This window comes from Salvelinus sp. IW2-2015, unplaced genomic scaffold (assembly GCF_002910315.2).
Source record: "Salvelinus sp. IW2-2015 unplaced genomic scaffold, ASM291031v2 Un_scaffold3902, whole genome shotgun sequence".
Classification (NCBI taxonomy): Eukaryota; Metazoa; Chordata; class Actinopteri; order Salmoniformes; family Salmonidae; genus Salvelinus; species Salvelinus sp. IW2-2015.
Window position 1 is genome coordinate 106,188 of NW_019945176.1, and position 7,057 is coordinate 113,244.

General features: G+C 39.4%; 1 pseudogene; it reads right to left on the reverse strand.

The window, feature by feature from the left end:
- Positions 1-73: 73 nt before the first annotated feature.
- On the reverse strand, positions 74-6,231 carry LOC111952663 (leukocyte immunoglobulin-like receptor subfamily A member 3; annotated as a pseudogene).
- Between the last annotated feature and the right edge of the window lie 826 nt (positions 6,232-7,057).

The following is a 7,057-nucleotide window of genomic DNA, read 5'->3' on the forward strand; positions in this document are numbered from 1 at the left end:
ACAGAAGACTGACAGCAATATTTTCAAAGCAATACAATGATGTAGGGAATCATGACTTTTTGTTTGACATATGAGATTTAATASAACATTTAAAATCCAAAATACAACACACCCTCCATTGTCTTACGTCAGTTGGCGTCACTCCTATTTAATCGTCGTCATGCGGAATCATTGCGCTATCTGACATAAGACAATAAACACCCTCTTCATTCAAGTTCCATAGTGGAATACTAATCTGGCTCCTATAACTACTGTAAAAATACAATTTTACAAAAAACATAGAGACATAGAAGTGAAAATTATGTAAAATGTATATACAAATAAGCGTTAATTCAATTAATAATTTAATTCAAAACAAACAACAAATCTGCCAAATGAACTGTTAAAGTTGTATTAGCAGGTCGGCCAACCAAGTATAAACCCACTTTTTTTCTTTAAAAAAAGAAGTAAATGTATATAAAAATATTGACATTATGTAAAAAACAAAATAGAAAAAAATACAAATTCAACTTTTAAACAAAACAGGCACTACACTATTGTTTAATCAACAAACTGAAGTCAAAGGGGTAAGTATAATATTTCAAGAAAATTAACAACAATCAACAATAACATAGCAAAGCAAACAAGCCTCCAAAAGCTGAAAATGTCAACTTGCTAAACCATAACATTTAGTATTTGTAAAATTCAATTCAGAGATATTTGACTCAGTAAACACTATCATAAATCAATGTCAAGACAATGGCAGAAACATAAACATCCAAAAAATGGGTCTTCAGTTTATAATTCTTACTGTATTGATCACACGGATGATTCAGTCTGTTTGATGACATCATCAGATGGTAACTCGTATTGAAGAAGTTTGGCTGTTGAACACAGGCCTAAAGGAATATAACGGACGGAGAGAAGCATTGGAGTTAAACTGATTCAACTGCTCTTTCAACTGAACAGCACTAAAATGTAATCCATCAAAAGTAATAATGAGGTTAGTTGCCTTTTCTGGGGAGAGAACATTTCCATAGAACACATTTAACAAAAATATATTCCCCTGGTCACTTTGTCTATTTACATTTGAAATCAACCATTTGAGTGATATAAGAGGATGAAATAAAGAAAGAGAATATCAAACTGGATAAGTTGATTGTAGATACACACTGAAATAAAGTGGTCACCTCGAGCCCTGCAGCATTTCACCATGAGCACGATAGACACCAGTAGAAAGGGAGACGCAACCAGTAAACCACACAGCAGCCTGGGCAGCACAGAGATGGAGACAATGGAACCTGGAGGGAATATCAAAACATATGTTTTACCATCAACACACACACACACACACACACAACACACGCCACGCACGCACGCACGCACGCACGCACGCACGCACGCACGCACGCACGCACGCACGCACCGCACACACACACACCCACACACAACACACACACACACACACACACACACACAACAGCTCATCTACCTCTCACTGTCACCCAGCTCCTCTGGTGATTCTCCTTCATTAGATTTACACTTATAGAAGCCTTCATCTGACTGGAATACTGCAGGGATGGTCATCTCTCCTGTGGTTCATTCCTGATGAATATTCCATCTTTGTAGAAATCAACCTTGGGGTTCGGGTTTGTTTCCTGATATCTATTTGTACAGCTGAGAGTCATAGATTCTCCCTCAGTTATGGGATAGGGAGGGCTCTCCAGGATCAGAGTGCCAACTGTGTAACATAATATTAAATAATACTGTAAATCTGGAGTAATCACCACATGAGCTTGTATTTTATGAGATGCAACCATTCAGTTACAGAATGAACATCATTATCATACATTGTAATGTAAAAAAGGTTAGAATAGACTTACCGTCCCACTGTAATGTTGACAGCATTACTGTACTCTCCTGATCCAGACTCACACCAGTACACTCCACTGTCCCCTGTGTATGTGGACCTGATGGTACATGTGGACCCTGCTCTTGATCCCCAGTTAGAGCCACCACTCTGACTCCACTGCTTTCTCTCTGTATCTCTTCAGTCTCCATCCAGTAGAGTTCCTCTTCTCCTCACAGCTTAGTGAGAGAGACTTTGATGTAAAGTGGTTGAGTTATGTTAGGTCTTATTTTGAGAGACACTGAAGGTTGCGGATCTGAAACAAAGAGTGACAGAGTCAAACGTACACAGTGGTTATATATACACATGAGGGTGACTTAAATGTGATTAAATGCAGTTTCAATGCAGTTAGTTACCTCCTGACCAGAAAAACTGAGGTTCACTGTAGGATGTGTCATAGACTGGGTCTCCTCTCCCAGCTCTACACACATATCCTCCTGTGTGACTTGGACCAGCAGGGATCAGAGTGTAGGAGTGTTCAGTATTCCCATCTCCAGATAGAGGCTCTACAGAGTAGGATCTGTCCGATAGGGACAGTAACCCAGCTGTGTAGGGAACAGTTCGGTACCAGAAGAACCTCCAGCCTGTAGATGACTCTTTAACCCCACAGCTCAGAGTAACTGAGTATCCAGGGTACAGCCACTGAGGAGAGACACTCAGGACAGCTTGGGGTTTATCTGTTATGAAGGAAATGAAACAAATCAAATGTTCAGTCTTTAAAATGTTTACCCATTTTGTTATTATGGTATTGTACCTCAACCCAAAATCTAACTATAGTTTTGTTACACCATTGAAACCACTGTCTGCTATTTGACCTCATCCCTTCTGTCTTTCTCTTGTAATCCCATAAAAACAGACTTACCTAACACGGTAAAATGTATAGCATTACTTGTCTGGGAGTGTTTTAAGCCATTTGTTTTCTGAAGACCTTCACAGGTATATAGACCATTCTTTGCAGGACTGATTCTGTACTCAGGCTCTGTTTTGGTGTAGACCGACTTCCCACTGTTATAAAAAACATACTCAATCTCTTCTCCCCCTTGAATGTCACAACTGAGAGTGACWGTCTCCCCACTGAATATCTGGGGCCAGTTGGGTTGGAGGGTRAGAACAGCCACAGGTCTCTCTGCACAGACACAACACAGAAAATAAACATTATCACACACATTAGAATGTAAAATAATTTTGATCATCATTTATCACAACATGACCATATCATAAGTTGTCATTTCTGCATACAGAATGGACTCTGAACTGTCTGACTTACCAAGATCTATCAGAATACTGACATTACAGTGATGTCTACACACACACACACACGCACGCACGCACGCACGCACGCACACACGCACACACACACACACACACAGTTACTCACCTTTCACAGTTATAGTGACAGGATCACTGATGATTGATGATATGGATCTGGACTGGATCTCTCCCTGACACCAGTAGAGACCCTGGTCAGACTCAGTAGCTCTACTGATGGTGAAGGTAGCTCCTGTTGTAGTGTGTCTGCCAGACAAGGTCACTACTTTCTTAGTGTTGTCTTTGTACCAAGTATACATCCAGCCACTGTCAGACCCCACTGAACACGTCAGAATTACTGTCTCTCCAGTGTATGCAGGGTTTGGTGTTATGGTCAGTGTAGCTTTGGGCAGGGCTGTGAGAAAGAAAATAATTTAAAGATCTGGATACATGCTTAGCAACATCCAAATATTTAGCTGTTGTTGGAATGTTTTCTTGCTATACAAGTCTATTATAGGTGTATGTTGACTTGATTTGGTTTGAATTAAATTTGGTTTGAATCTGTTTGGTTTGAATCAGACTTTCACTGTACAGAATAATATGAAGATCTTATCCTTCTCAACATTTAAGTAAGTGATGGTTATGTTATTAAACTCACCAGCAACGATGATGGTGAGAGATGAGCTGAGATATGTCCTCTCGGGCCGTCTTGTCCTTGTCCCCTCACACTGGTACTGACCAGCCTGGTCAGGGAGAGAGATGGTGGTGGTTTTACTGGTCAGATTGGGAAGCAGTTGGTTGTCTCTCTGCCAGAGGTACGTCCAGTCTCTGTAGTCTGATATGTCACACTGCAGAGTGACTGTCTCTCCAGAATAGAGGGGACCCCGTGGAGAGGCTTTCACTGAGGCCGTGGGCAGAGCTGTGGAAACACAGTTATATATGAAGACAAATGCAGTCAGAGCACAAATCTCTCCAACGTATGATCTTACTTCTGTAGGTAGTACTGTAACTATTCATTTTTCCATTCATACTGACACACAGACCACATCTACATGATTGACTCACATTTGCCTCAAAATTCAGAATATCTAGATAGGGATTGAAGATTAATAGTGAGCTCACCAGTGACGCTAATGTGGAGAGATGAGCTGAGATATGAATTTTGGGGCCGTTTTGTCCTTGTCCCCTGACACTGGTACTGACCAGCCTGGTCAGAGAGAGAGATAGTGGTGGTTTTACTGGTTTGACTGGAAAGCCATTCTTTATTTATTAACCAGCGGTACGTCCAGTCTGTGTAGATTGATATGGCACACCGCAGCTCGACTGTGTCTCCGGAATACAGTGTCTCCTGGGTAGTGACTATCTTCACTGAGGCTGTAGGCAGAGCTGTGGAAACAGTTTGCCATCAATCAGTTAAAAGTATGATCTTATTACCATACACCATATTTCTTCAATTATTACATGAAAGGAGAATTAATTAAAGTAAGAATCTCAACTGCAATAGTAGACAGACCCTTTTAAAACGACAAAATAGCATTCTTATAATGGGCCCAATGTCAAGTGGTTATTGACAAGGAGGGACTGATGTGAATGAGAGATAAGATGACTTACCTGTCACTGTCAGTCTGACTGCATCACTCCACATAGAATACGTCCCATTATCAATATGTGTACCCAGACACCAGTAGTCACCATTGTCTGAAATCTTAACCTCACTGATCTCATATTCATGCTTCCTACTGATTGAGTGTCCATCATCCTTGTGCCATGTGTATTCCCAGTCAGTGACTTTTCCCCTCGGTACGTTACATCTGAGAGTGACAGACTCTCCACTGAATATCTGGGAGGATGTGGGGTATATGGTCAGAACAGCCTTTGCCTGTCCTGTAAAAAATTAAACCAGCATGAAACAATTAATTTACACATGTTATTTTGAGACACTCAAAACACAAAATATGTCTATCCAAAAGCAGCTTTTAAAATTACAAATAAAACATTTGATGGAGAATTAAGAGATGAAGGCTTGATCAAGTATACAAATATCTACCATCATCGTCTTCAGAGTGTCCAGAGTAGATGTGTGTACTCAGCACTACAACAAAGAAAGTCACATTGCTCCAATACTAGCTTGAAACAAATAACATCATGCCATATTCATGTTGCTGATTACCAAATCAATCCGGTACTTTATTTTAAAAGTGCAATCTATGATTTCTACACACATGTTGGATCTTTCAATTAGTCGTAGGCATTTATTCTTGAATATTATAACTTTTAATTCCCTCAAAACTGTCTTATCCCATCATAAACCAATATATATGGTTATTTTATGACAATTATTGTAAACAATGTAGATGAATGAATTTTCTTAGCCCCATTTTTCAGCCATATACCACAAAAAGTGTCAGGGTAGCCATTTTGTTGTAGTTTGAATTACAGACTGCAGCTTTAAATGGCCGCTGACTTCCCATGTTCTGCACACAGAGAGTGTACAGAGACCAAAAACACCACAACACCACTCATTAATCTCTTAACACAGTTTACTATAACTGTAGCGAAGGAACCCTCAACCATTTACAATAATCACAACTTGATAATACAACACATCCAACAAATATTGCATTTTATATTCATTGTCATGACAACACATTTTGCAACCATGAGTTAACACCACTCTTTAGTTCCTGAGTAATGACTTGTTAAATGCACACCACCACACTAACCAGGTCTGCATGGCATCGGCTATACAAGCTCAGGTTCTCACAGAGATGCAACATCAATGTAGGGTGGTCACTTTCTTTCTGCATAGTGCCATTTACTAATATTTTCTCAATAAGGGCTAAAACACCAAAAAACAACTAAAGCGTGAAACTGTCTTCATTTTGATTAATGTCTATTCCTTTTCCTTTAAATTCTTAGTAAATCAGGTAATAGTGTTCATAAACAAACCCACTAACTCAGTACTTACATAGCAGCAAACAGAGCAAGGTGTGCTCCATTCTGTCCCCACAGACAAGTGACTTTTTCTACAACTACAGTCCTTCTAACAAAACCCTTTACTTCCTATATGATGACAGTCTGCTTAGATCACACCACTTCACTCTGAGATCACACCTCTTCACCGTACACAGAAAAACAAGAGAAAGATTCTTGAGAAATGTAAAAATAGATAGATAGTAAGTGTAGGCCTTCCCTCAAACCTTGCTCAGTTGTCAGGTGGCAAGCCAAGCCAGCTAACCTCAGTTGTGGCACAATGGAAATGGACATCTCCAGCCACCTCTCACTTCTCAATCACTCTCTCTCACTCATAATATGATAATAAGTAATATTACAAAAGAAGCAGAAAAATTAAATAATGACAATACATAGCACACACATACACACACACACACACACACACACACACACACACACACACACACACCACACACACACCACACACACACACACACACACACACACACACACACACACACACACACACACACACACACACACACACACACAAACCTCAGATGGTTTCTGAGTAATACGTTTAGTTAGCTACTGTCTACATAGATATGTTTGTTATTGTGTTGTTTATGGTTGTATTTCAATTGTTTGTATATGTGATGTGTATTCAGGGCTATTGTTCATGTACTTTGTTGTATTAGTGTGTTGTGTGTGTGTGTGTGTGTGTGTGTGTGTGTGTGTGTGTGTGTGTGTGTGTGTGTGTGTGTGTGTGTGTGTGTGTGTGTGTGTGTGTGTGTGTGTGTGTGTGTGTGTGTGTGTGTGTGTGTGTGTGTTGTGTGTGTGTATTGTTGTGTTTGCCTATTGTTTATTGTCATTATTTAAACTTTTTCAATTGCTTTTCTTTTTGTAAATTTTTTTTACTTATTTATTAATTTATTTTTATATACATATTATAATATATATATATAT